Source organism: Hordeum vulgare, chromosome 6H, assembly GCF_904849725.1.
Source record: "Hordeum vulgare subsp. vulgare chromosome 6H, MorexV3_pseudomolecules_assembly, whole genome shotgun sequence".
NCBI lineage: Eukaryota > Viridiplantae > Streptophyta > Magnoliopsida > Poales > Poaceae > Hordeum > Hordeum vulgare.
In genome coordinates this window covers 139,323,295-139,336,391 of record NC_058523.1, presented here as the reverse complement: position 1 = coordinate 139,336,391, position 13,097 = coordinate 139,323,295, and positions in this window count along the sequence as shown.

Genomic DNA, 13,097 nt, shown 5'->3' with positions numbered 1-13,097 from the left:
TCCTTTTTCATCGAAGAATATTAAACAGAGTCAAAACAGAATAAAACCTGCGGGGTGATTTTTTCCATAACAGAAAATACGCACGAGACTTGAGAACCAAGGCAGGAGACCTCGGGGGACGTCACAAGCCCCCTGGCCGCGGCCTAGGGGGCGCGCCTGGCAGGCTTGTGGGCCCCACGTGGCTCATTTTCCCTACCTCTTTCGCCTATAAATTCTCTCAAATTCCGAAACCAAAGAAGAGAGCCACGAAAATACTTTTGCGCCGCCGCAAGCTTTTGTCTCCGCAAGATCCCATCTAAGGACCGTTCTGGTGCCCTGCTGGAGGGGGATTCGGACACGGAGGGCTTCTTCATCAACACCATTGCCTCTCCGATGATGCGTGAGTAGTTCACCATAGACCTTCGGGTCCATCGCTAGTAGCTAGATGGCTTCTTCTCTCTCTTGGATCTTCAATTCAAAGTTCTCCATGATCTTCATGGAGATCTATCTGATGTAACTTTCTTTTGCGTGTGTTTGTTGAGATCCGATGAATTGTGGATTTATGATCAGATTATCTATGAATATTATTTGAGTCTCCTCTGATCTCTTATATGCATGATTTCGTATCCTTGTAATTCTCTTCGAGTTATGGGTTTCGCTTGGCCAACTTGATCTATAATTCTTGCAATGGGAGAAGTGCTTGGTTTTGGGTTCATACCGTGCGGTGTCCTCACCAAGTGACGGAAGGGGTAGCGAGGCACGCATCGTGTTGTTGCCATCAAGGGTAAAAAGATGGGGTTTATATCATATTGCATGAATTTATCCCTCTACATCATGTTGTTACTCTGTTTGTTATGAACTCAATACACTAGATGAATGCTAGATAGCGGTCGATGTGTGGAGTAATAGTAGTAGATGCAGAAAGTATCGGTCTACTTGTCTCGGACGTGATGCCTATATGTATGATTATTGCCTTAGATATCGTCATGACTTTGCGCTATCCTATCAATTGCTCGACAGTAATTTGTTCACCCACCGTAATACTTGCTATCATGAGAGAAGCCTCTAGTGAACACTAAGGCTCCCGGGTCTACTTCACATCCTATATTCAGATCTACAAAATTACTTTGTTGCACTTTTCACCTTCAGGTCTCACCTTGCAAATAATCGTGAAGGGATTGACAACCCCTTTATAGCGTTGGGTGCAAATTTGTCTGGTTTTGCGCAGGTACATTGGTGCCTCATCTTGATACTCCTACTGGATTGATACCTTGGTTCTCAAACTAAGGGAATTACTTATCGCTAGTGTGTTGCATCACCGTTTCCTCTTCAAGGGAAAAACCAATGCAAGCTCAAGAGGTAGCTGCGCCGCCCGTCAGGTTTGAACCTGACGCGCGGGCCCCTTTGGTAAGTGGATGCGGGCAGCGATGGAGAGAGAGATGGGCCACCGACAGGTGGGGCACACCTGTCGTGGTCGTCTCCTACCTCTGGCCACAGAGGAGGAGGAGCATGCCGGCGTGGCTACCGATGTCCTCGGGCCCTAATGATGACAGGAATGGGTCCGGTTCGTCGTCGCCTACGTACTAGTGGTCGAGTCGACGAAGGAGGGGCTCTGGTTCACCGGCGACGAGGTAGCCGCGGTGGACGGGTTTCTGGTGAAGGTGGAGGTGGATGCTACGGGCACGGATTAGCTTGGGGAAGAGGGGGAAAGCTTCCTAGGGTCATGGGGAGTGTTCTAGTGGGCAGAGGGACGCAAGAGCCGATGTGTAGCCGGAGATCGACCGGAGCTCCAAGGCGGAGGGGCCTCGGTCGATCTCGAGCACTCGGGCTCTCCTTGCTCAATGGGGTGGCTAGGGAGGTGATTGAGGTCTCGGTGAGGTGGAGAGAGGGGTTCTGGAGCGAGGGGAGGGGCAATCCACATTGAGCCGACTCGGCAGTGCCGGTGATCCACTGTGGCGTGTATGGGGTTGCAGAGAGAGGCTGGGGTTGAAACCACGGTCTTGGGACGTGGTTTTGGACCTCCAGGACTCGTTGCGAGAGAGAGGGAGAGAGGGGAAGCAAGCTATGGTGGCCCCGCTCCTCTGGCGCTTTTGGTGTGCGCCAGCACGCGTCACACCGGCTCTTAGCGCGGGAAAGGAGGGGCCCTGAGGGCTGCCTGATGCAAGGAGGCTGTCGGGGGAGAGGAGAGACACCGTTAGAGGCTGGAACTGGCAGAGGGAGTCGCCCCCACCTCGTTTGCTCTCTATAGCATGCCCAGAGCATAGTTTTGGCATGCCACGGCATGCTGGCGCGCTCTGGGGTGCCTTGGACGTGTCTAGCGAGTCCAGGGCACTGGCTTGGAGATGCCTAGCCGTTGGAGTCCCGTGGGAGCCTCGGCTGGTCAAAGAAAGACATGGAAACAGGTGTTGTCAGCCTTGGACTCAAGCTCAAATTGGAGATTTTGGTTTATCTACTTTGAACCAGAGAGGGGCCACTTGACTGGAGTTAGGCAGTGATGTCAGCCACCTAATCTATGAGTTTGGGAGAAAGGGATTGGGTTTAGCTAAGGTTAGGAGGGGTTTTACCAAACTTTTCAGAAGGTGCTCCACAGTGGTTTGGGGTGGTTTCACCCCACCACTCGCTTTGCAACTTAAGAGGATTGGGTTTGGTGCTAAAACATGGGGCTACACCAAGTTTGAGCTCCACTGAACAAGTTTAGCTTTGAAAACTTGAAAGCATCCCTACATGTCCAGATGTGTTCCTTCCAAAGGGAGTGTAGGCAAATCAAGTCCCACAAATCCCATTTTTTGCATGGAGTCTTCATTTGAGGTATTAGACACTCGTGCAAAGTTTTAGCTCCATTGGATAAACTTTGCTATGTAGAGTTACTCTAACTTCATTCTGGACAGAAGGGGTTTTGCAATTATTTGGTGACCTTAACCACCTTAGATCAAGGTGAAACATTATATGGGCACCGAATATGGCTTAGGATACCACTGGAATTTTCTAGGAATTTATTGAGAATATTTCCTTTGGAAATATTTCGAAAGTTTAAAACAGAAAAAAAGGTTTTCAGGGTTTTACTCAATTAATTATAATATAAATAGGGGTTGAAAACCGTATGTATGGAAAATATATGTCCTTCTGAGTATCTCCAAATTTTCTCAGATTTTTCTAAGGCAGAAAAGTATTTTTCCATATAGGAATACCATTTGTGGCCTCACAAATGGACATGCAAATAAAATAGGGAAATAATTCATAAATAATAATTTTATGGTTTTGGTGAGCTATAATTGTTTTAGAACCAAATCACCAACTTTGGGTAAGAGCACTTCTTGCCATCAAGTACTTGTAGCGCAACCCAAAGCAGGGTTTTGCAACACCAGAAATAAGAAAAAGGTTTTTTAAATAAATAGGTTAGGTGAAATATCATTTTTATATCACATAATCAAGCATACAAGCATACAATGACAATCATGGCACTCACAACATTAGATTTGAATTTTTTTTGAATAAACTCAGATTTTTGAATTACAGAAAAATTGATACTGAAAAAACAGGGTGTGACAGGTGGACTCATTTGGCACAACTATCGATTTAGGATTTGGTTGCACAAGCAACATTCCTCCTTAGTACAAGTGAAGGCTAGCAAATAGATCGAGAAGCACCTAACCTAGGAACAAAAATCATCATAACCTAACATTAAACATAACTAACACCAAATAAGGCAACACAAGTAGGATGTAAATTCATAGCATAATTATTGACTTCATGTGCATGCATAGGGAATCACAAACCTTAACAACAATATTCTTACTACAGCAAAATTACTGATCAACATAACTCAAATATTACTATCATCATATCGCAAAACTATTGCAAAGAATCAAGTTTAATAACTAATGATCTTCAAGAAAGTTTTTATTATATCTTTCCTCGACATTCATCATTTGGGACTAATTTTCATTTAAGGCAAATTGCCAATGCAAATAATGAGCTCTCAAAATAGTATAAGTGAAGCACGAGAGCAAAAGTTTCTTTAAAATTTTCAACTATCAAAATTATATAAGTGAAACAAGAGAGGATTTCTTCAAAATTTCAGCAACTCCCAAAATAATCTAAGTGAAACGTGAGAGTAAATCTTTTCAAAATAATAGCACCACCATGCTCAAAAGTATATAAATGAAGTACTTGAGCAATTGCATAGCTCAAAAAAAATTAAGTGAAGCATAAAGAGCGATTCTAACAAATCATAGCATAATTTAGCTCTCTTAAATGGGTGTTTCCAGCAAGGTTTATTATAAAAACTAATCAGAAAATAAAGCAAAGACACAAATGATACAAGGCTCTCCAAGCAAAATTCATGATATGTGACGAATAAAAATATAGCTCCACGTAAAATAACCGATGGTTTCTAGAAGAAAGAGGGGATGCCTTTTGGGGCATCCCCAAGCTTAGTTGCTTGGTACTCCTTAGATATTGCCTTGGGGTGCCATGGTTATCCCCAAGCTTAGGCTTTTATCACTTCTTATTCCATCATCCATCGTGATCTCACTCAAAACTTGAAAACTTCAATTAGAGAAAACTCAACATTTCGTGAGATCCATTAGTATAAGAAAACCAAACTTTACTACAGGTATTATTGAAAACCTATTATGATTTTTTTTTGCATTATACCTACTGTATTCTGACTCTACGATGGCTTATGCCCCCGATATAAACCATAGAATCATTAAAATAAGCACATAACACAAAGAAAACAGAATCAGTAAAACAGAATAGTGTGTAAAGATTCCAAATTTACTTATACTTCTGTAACTTCAAAAATTCTAAAAAATAGGAAAACATAGGGAATTTTTATATTAATCTTGTGTGTAAAATTCGCACACTTTTGAAGTTTCTGTGATTTTTAGGAATTTTCTACTGGATGCAAAAAAAATTGTTTTATAGCAGGATTACAACAACTAATACCCCACATGGTCCTAAATGTTTTGCTTGGTACAAACACTAAATAAAACAAAACAAAATTATAACAGTACCATAATTTTGCAAACAATCAAGAATATAAAACAAAAATGGAAATAAACCTTATTTATTGGGTTGCCTCCCAACAAGCGGTGTCATTGTAGGCCCCTAGCTAGGCATATAGCATAATTTTAGGTATCGTTATCCTTAGTTTCCAACTCCTCAATCACACATCCTTGATTTATTAGATATTTGGCATGCATGAAAAATCACATTCCTAGGTATAAAGTTAAAGAATTCATTCATATGAAGAGGTTCATTCAAGTTGAAGCGAGCCCTAATCATCTTAAGATCTACATTGTTGCTAGAAGAGGTGCCCTTGTTGTTGGGAGTTCGGGTAGTTTTCTTGGCAAGAGGTTTTCTTAATATTTTCAACAAAAGCAAAAGTTGTGCTCAAGTTACTAAAAATTTCTTCTAATTTATCAATACGAGCGGGACTCTCTACTAGCCTTTCATTGGTTATGGGTTGTTTTTCTTTTAGCATCTTAATAATGTCTCCCATCCTTGAGAAAATACGATAAAAAGATCTTGCACCTTTTTATCCAAATTTTCCACATGTTCTTTGGTAAGAATTTTCTTTTCAATAGCATCTATCCTTTTCATAACATGATCAAGAGTTAAAAATGTTTCATTTATAATGATAGGTGGAGACCCCAATAAACTTCTCATGGCATTGAGAGCATTGGGGGGTGGACAACTTAAGAAATTTCCCCTGGTGATAGTATCAAGAATAAATCTATACCAAATGGTAATTCCCACATAAAAGTTTCAAAGAAGAACGGAAGTAAATTCCCTTGTGAATAGATATATCATGAGCATTGCAATTCCTATAACAAGCATATTTCAAACTTTCTCCTCTCATTTGCTTGAAATTGAGAACTTCAATCTCATGGGTATTCGTAGTAAGGGAGGAGTTTGCCATAGAAATAAGTACATAAAATATTCGGCAAGAAAACAACAAAGGAAAGATGGAAAATATAAAGGCAATTTTTGGCGAAGTGGGAGAGAGGAAATGAGAGGAAAATGACAAATAATGTAATTGCAAGGAGATGACATTTGTATGTAGGAACCTAATAGTTCTTGACTTTATCTTCCCCGTCAACGGCGCCAAAAATCTGGACTCCTTGCAACTGCGTTGGTTTACCTCCAAGCTTAAAGGGTGATGTAGCACAGCGACGGCAAGTATTTCCCTTAGTTAAGAAACCAAGGAATCAATCCAGTAGGAAGATCTACAAGACTATGTAAGTAGCAGCTCCACAGAAATAGAAAATCCTCGCAACCCAAGGCGTAGAGCGGTTGTCAATCGCTCGTGAGTAAAGTAAGGAGAAATTGATAGATGCAAATAGGAGTGATAGAAAATAGAACACACCAAGGTATTTTTGGGTTTTTTGATAATATAGACCTAAAAACAAAAGAGCAAATAAAGTAGAAAAGCAAATAGCAAAGTTGAGATTGCAAATAGATGATGTGAAGTGGACCTTAGGGCTGTAGGTTTCACTAGTGTCTTCTCTCGAGAAAAAAGCAAGCGGTGGGTAGACAAATTAATGTTGGGCAATTGATAGAAAACCGAATATTTATAACGATATTCAAGACAATGATCATGTATACAGGTATCACGTCCAAAATAAGTAGACCGACTTCCGCCTGCATCTACTTCTATTATTCCACACATCGACTGCTATCCAGCATGCATCTAGTTTATTGAGTTCATGGATAAATGGGGTAATGCCTTAAGCACGATGACGTGATTAGACAATATCTATTCATGTAGGAAAACCCCATCGTTTTATCCTTAATGGCAACGATACATGCATGTCATGTCTCTTTCTATCACTGAGACTGAGCACTGCATGATCGAAGCCATCACAAAGCACCTCTTCCCATTACAAGATAAAATATCAAGTTGGCTAGGCAAAAACCAAATATCAGCGAAGAAATGCGAGGCTATAATAATAAAGCATGAATATCTTTTCATAGATCTGATCATAAACTCACAATTCATCGGATCCCAACAAACACACCACAAAAGAAAGAGTTGAATCATATGTATCTCCAAGAGACCATTGTATTGAGAAACAAAACAAGAGAGAAAGCCATCTAGCTACTGCCTACGGACCCGTAGGTCTAATATGAACTACTTACGCATCATCGGAGGAGCGCCAACGAAGATGGTAAACCCCTCCATGATCATGTTCTTCTCTAGAAAAGGCACTAGATTGGTTTTCATGACTGTGGAACTTGCGGCGGCTAAAACAATATTTTCTTCAACTCCTCTAGGGTTTCTAGAATATTGGGGTATTTATAGAGCTCAAAGCCAGTGTATAAGCTTCCAAAGGGTCCCACTAGACACCAGGCCACACGAGGCGCCTCTGGCGTACCGTGGTGTCTAGTGGGAACTCTCGGCCTTGGCTGTGGATCAATCTTGGCCCCCCAAGTTTCCTTCTGGTCCGAAAAATCTACGTAAAGTTTCGTGGCACTTGGACCTCATCTGATATGGATTTCCTCTGAAGGAAAAAAATAGCAACTAGCACTAGGCACTATGTCAATATGTTAGTCCAATAATGATATAAATTGCTATAAAATGATTATAAACATCCAAGAATGATAACATAACATCATAGAAAAATCAAAAATTATAGATACATTGGAGACGTATCACATGCGTGTGAGCAGTCATCTACGGAGGCTCACCGGAGACGTGTGAGTAGATCTATGAATTGATGGGATATGTGCGAGGAGTCATCTACGGAGGCTCACAAGGAGACGTGCGATCAGGGGCATAAAATAATGGGAGACATGCGAGAACACCATTGCGTAGGATCATCGGGAGGCGAGCCGTTTAACCGCCTCCCGCCTAGCTCCCAACCACTATTTAATCGCGTTCGTGCCGCTGGTTATAACAGGTGGGTGCACTCCCCACTCTCCACATATCACCTGCATCCTCGCCTCCATTCCCAGTCATAAACGCTTTTGAAAGTGTATCGGATTTCAACCAAGCGCACCATCGAAGGGAGTGGTGACGCGGAGTTCGAAGCCGGGGCCGGCGAAGCACCTAAGCATCTCTTGATGTTGGGTGATGAGGTTTCCCTTCCCGCCGATGTGGTATTGCACGGACAGAAGCATGGCCATGACGTCGTAGGCCCCGTCATGACTCCCAAGGAAGAGGCAGTGCTACATAGAGACTACTATGACCTCTCTGATGACCACTCCAACGACGACGACTCCGACGATGATGGAGAATTAGTTAGACCCCCTATTTTGGTAACTATATCATAGGGTATCTCTCATTAGTTTTGTTTCCGCCTTTTTTGGAATGGAGAGCCCAGAAATCATGTTATTTCAATGCATGTAATCAGAGTAAGATTTGATAGATCTGTGGAGTGTATGTATTGACTATCTGTTAGGTAAATGCTAAGTGACTTGGATAAGCGACGTGCGTACAAATGATTATGCTAATATTTTGTCTAAGGTTGATACTTGTTATTTTCATTGGATTTTCCTAAGAGGAACAGATGATGCAGCACAACATAGATAAGTATTTCCCTCAATTAGAACCAAGGCTATCGAACCAATAGGAGTAACACACAACCACCTTCTTCAGTGACATCACACAAAGAAACAAACACTTGCACCCAATGTGGGCAAGAGGGTTGTCAATCCCCTTGGACACATTATTTGCAAGCAAGTAAAGTGTGTAGATGATAGTTGATCATTGTAAAATACATATAAAGTAAATGAAGGCAGCGAGGTAATTCTAGCTTTTGTAGATATATTACTGAATAGACCCGGGGGCCATAGTTCACTAGTGGCATCTCTCAAAAAGTAAGCATAAAGTGGGTAAACAAATTATTGTTGGGCAATTGATAGAAAAGCTTATAGTTATGTGATATTCATGGCAATGATCATGTGTATATAGGCATCACGTCCATAAGAAAATAGGCCGACTCTTGTTTGCACCTATTACTATTACCCCGCCCATCGACCGCAATCCATCATTCATCTAGAGTACTAAGTAAAACAAAGTAATGTTTGGAGAACAGTGACATGATATAGACAAAGATAACTCAATCAATATGAATTAACACCATCATTTTATCCTTAGTGGAGACAATACAAATATATGTCTTGTCCCCTATTATGTCACTGGGATATATAGCACCGCCATATTGAACCCACTACAAGCACACCCCCCACTGAAGAAAGATTAATCTAGTTGGCCAAACTAAATGAATATATCGGAGAGATTTACAAAGCTACAATAATCATGCGAATAAGAATCAAATATATAATTCAGAGAAGACTCAAATCTTTTATCATGAATAATCTGAACATAAACCCACAATTCTCTGAATCCCAACAAACGCACCGCACAAGAGTATTACATTAGATCGAACCAAGCAAAGATTCGATGATAATTGTATTGAAGATCAATGGAGAGAGAGATAGCCATCTAGGTCCTAACTACGGACCCATAGGTTGGTGTTGAACTACTCACACATCACCATGGGAGTAGCAAGGATGATGTAGAGGTCCTCCATGATCGACCCCCCCTCTGACAGGGCACCGGAAAAGGGTTCCTGATGGGCACACGACACAACACAGACTTCTGGTGGCGGGAAAAGTGTCTCGGCATGCTGCTCAGGGTTTTTGGGATTTATTAGAATTTATAGGATGGAGAGGGATGTTAGGAGACGCTACGCGGGGGGCACACAACAGGGCACGACCAACCCCCCCCCCCCCCACCCCCCCCTAGGCGCGCCCTGATATGTGGTGGCCTCCTCGTGTAGCCTGTAGTCTCCTCCAAAAGCTTCCAGGTCTTCTTTTTGTACAGAAAAAAATATCAAAAAGCTTTGGGGCAATTGGACTTCGTTTGGTACTACAAACCTCAAAAGCTAAAAACATGCAGAAAACAACAACTCGCACTCGGCAGTTGGTTAATAGGTTAGTGCTCACAGGTAATAATAATTAGTAAATAAATACCTAGAAAGTATCCTAGAATGATAATATAATAGCATGGAACAATAAAAATTATAGATACGTTTGAGACGTATCAAAGGTTATAGTGATTAATGGTTGATTTGTACAAATGATCATTTTGCTAATAATCCATCTACATAGATGATTACGGATGTACCCCTTTTAAGTAAAAACTATATATGAGCATTTAGATCACTACTTTAGTGATAAAGGGAGTAGTACTTACGTGATAGTTCCTAGTTTTTTTCGACAATAATCGGTTCATGCATTTATAGTCATTAGTTAATAATTTTGTTGCACTAAGTTATTTGTGATATCATTTTATGCATTTCATTCATCAACGTCATGATTTTTTTATTGTATGTATAGGTGCTATGTGATGACGTTGGAACACATAAATATGACCAAAGGAGGTACAAGAAACAAAAGCTTAGGGAGCTCTATGTGGGAAAGCATATCTTCCTATCAGGACCCGAAATGGGGGCTTCGGATGCCTGTTCTACGCCCAAAGGCTTAAATATGCGTTTGCAAGTGTTGTGGCACATGCTAGAGAACGAGCTATTGGCTCCTTCATGAAGAAGTATTCTCGAAGTTGGGCGCACGCCTCGTACGCGGAGTACTTGGAGAAAGTTTACGTTGTTTGTGGCTACGGTCACGATTGAGTTATATATAAATGTCCTGGTGTCCAACACTACTCTAGCTATCTAGGTTGTGTGTCGTATATCTCTACTTGAGTATGTTTATTATGTGTTGATCTAGATGTTGGTAAGACTTTGTTTTATGAACTAGTACGTAGAGCAATGTAATGGCAGTCTTGAGCTACAATCAGTTTGGTTGACGGAATTTACGACTAGCGCCTTTGCCCACAAGACGCACAACTACGTGTGAGTGTTGGCAGTTTTATTACACTATGTATATTACAGTAAAAAATGATAGACTTTCCTGGAAACTGTTGAACATGGTAAAAAAAATTAGGTGTCACACGAAAAAGGAAATTCAGAACCCATTAACAAACTTGGTTATTTTCCTGGATTGAAACCGCGTGCGATGACTAACAATGTGCGACGACATGCATGTTCTGATTGTGAAGAACACATTCCTGCAGATCACACATTTGCAACTATATGATTTACACGGATCACGGCAGTCCGCTCACACCATTGTGGCACTTACTGCACACGGATGTGTGTACTGAACCGTCGCGTGTGAAGTGCAGTATTATTCTAGCCGAGAAAATCCTCACCACCGTCCCCGCCTCACAAAACCCTCACCCCCTTCCCTTCCCTACTCGCACCTACACTCCTCCCCAACACTGCATGTCACACCCGCTGCTTATCTTGAATGTGTGTGATGCTTTAAGTCATTGCATACACTTTATTTTTGCCGGCCATTTTCCATACATGGGAGCTTCTTCCAGCCGACTTGTGGCCAACATAGCCGGTCTATGGTGAACTATTTCACAAAGAAATATCAATCTAGTTGGACAAACTATTTCAATACATCAGAGATAATTACGAAGCTATCATAATCATGCACATAAGAATCATATAAGTATTCAGAAGAGACTCATATATTTATCATGATTAATCTGAACATAAACTCACAATTCATCGGATCCCAACCAATGCACCAGACAAAAGGAATTACTTCATGTGGATCAAAGCAAAGATCTGATGATCATTGTATTGAAGATCAAGAGAGAGAGATTGCCATATAGGTACTAGCTATGGACCCGTAGGTCTGTGGTGAACTACTCCCACATCATCGTGAGAGAAGCAAGATTGATGAAGAGGTCCTCCATGATCGACCCCCTCCGGCAGTAGGAGGGTTACCTCTTGGCACAAATGGTTGTGGATCCAGTCTAGTACATGTGCCATGTCGTGTGCCACGACGGGTCACAAACGTCATGAAAAACATGACCGCCCAGCTGTCCGCAAACATCCGTGTAACCGCGAGGGTTGGCTCTGATACCAACTTGTAATGCCCCAGACACACCCGCCGACGGTCGTTACTCCTGGCAGGATCTAGATTGGCCCCACTTGTCAATACTAATCTTTTCTACGTACTTTGTCCTCACTCATGCGCACCCGAGATCAAGTTCCCGATTAGTCACCCATCCTAGAACTACTCCAAGCCGAGCATGCTTAACCTGGGAGTTCTGTTTGAATAGTCTATCATCCCTAATAAGCCAGGCTATCAGAGGCACGGAGCCGGACGGAGCTCCAGATGGCCTCCCATCGGAAAAAGACTTGAATCAACGTAAAAAGTGTTTTGGGACTCCTTCCCGCGTTTCTAGGGTATATGAGAATTTATAAGCCATAGAACAAAGTCCTAAGGGCCTCAAGGGGCCCACAAGCCAACAGGGTGCCCCCAGGTCGCGTCGGGTTGGCTTATGAGGCACCCGTGTGGCCCCAGCCTTCCTCTGATGCTTTTTGCTCTTCTTTTGGTCCAGAAAAAATCACCAAAAAATTTCACGTCAATTGGACTTCGTTTGGTATGGAGAACCTGAAAAGTGAAAACATGCAAAAAACAGCAAGTGGCAGTGGACACTAGGCCAATAGGTTAGTGCTAAAAAATAATATAAATTAGTAAATAAATATCCCAAAAGTATTCTAGAATGATAATATATCAGCATGGAACAACGAAAAATTATAGATATGTTGGAGATGTATGAAGGATCAACCTTAGTCCTTTTGATAAGTAAGAGTGCCAAACCCAAGGAGGAGTAGAAGGAAGTGACAAGTGATTTTTCGCAAGGTAATTCCTACAAGTAGTGAGAGTAGCAGTAACAACTAGTTTTATAGTAGTATAACTCATAACAAGTGGCCAGTAATAATTGTAACAAGGGTGCACCAAGGTGGCCCAATCATGTTTATAGCAAAGGACAAGCCTGAAATTTTCTTATATGAAGTAAAGCGCTCTCGAGGACACATGTGAATTGTTGTCTAGTCATGTTCAAATTGTTTAGTTGATTCGTGTTCGATGCTTTGATAATTTGATATGCGGGTGTACCGGTGCTAGGGTGATGTTCTTACATGAATAAACAACCCTCTTATGATTACCGCCTCTCGCCATCATCCACAACTATGAAAGAAGAACTAATATAAATCTAACCATAGCATGAAACATATGGATCC